The sequence below is a fragment of the Gekko japonicus genome, unplaced genomic scaffold (assembly GCF_001447785.1).
Source record: "Gekko japonicus isolate JY-2015 unplaced genomic scaffold, Gekko_japonicus_V1.1 scaffold74140, whole genome shotgun sequence".
NCBI lineage: Eukaryota > Metazoa > Chordata > Lepidosauria > Squamata > Gekkonidae > Gekko > Gekko japonicus.
In genome coordinates, this window is record NW_015242750.1 from 1 (window position 1) to 589 (window position 589).

Below are 589 nucleotides of genomic sequence, written 5' to 3' on the forward strand. Positions count from 1 at the left end.
CTAGGATCCTGAGTCTCTTACCTCTTCAAAGAGCTCTAGGCTATAGGTGTTATCATCATCAGCAAAGTATACAACCCCTTCCGGTGGTGGTGTGTTGCGGAAGTTTTCCCTCAGCCAATGCAGTCCGAGATTCCTTTGCAACGTGCCCCTTGGTGTGTGAGACGGGATCCAGGACAGGCCCACTTTCAGACTCTTCGGAGTCTCAACGTTCAGGTGAGTGAAATTGATGCCCGCCTTCTCCAGCAGATTGGATACTAGGTTGGACCTTCGAGGCGAGTCTTCCACCACTACCCAATGCAGGTTCTGCACATGGAGGAAAGTGTTGGCCAGCCGGGTAAGCTCCGCCTTCTGCACTGGTCGGGTGTAGGTGGGCGTGATCACAAAGATGGCAGGCAATGTGTCCGACCATGGGGGAGGCCTGGCGTACACATAGCTCCGGATTATTTTGGCAGCTGTCCCCACAGCTGGCTGTCGAGCACATGACGAGCCTTCTTCCCTCACAAGAGATGTACTGTTGAAGAGTGATTTGGCTGTCACATTTTCATCAGTTTCTTCTAAGGCAAAAGGAGGAAAACTATTAGAGAATAAA

At 51.4% G+C, this 589-nt stretch overlaps 1 pseudogene; it reads right to left on the bottom strand.

Moving 5' to 3' along the window:
• Positions 1–21: 21 nt before the first annotated feature.
• LOC107125431 lies at positions 22–564 on the bottom strand (annotated as a pseudogene).
• Positions 565–589: the final 25 nt, after the last annotated feature.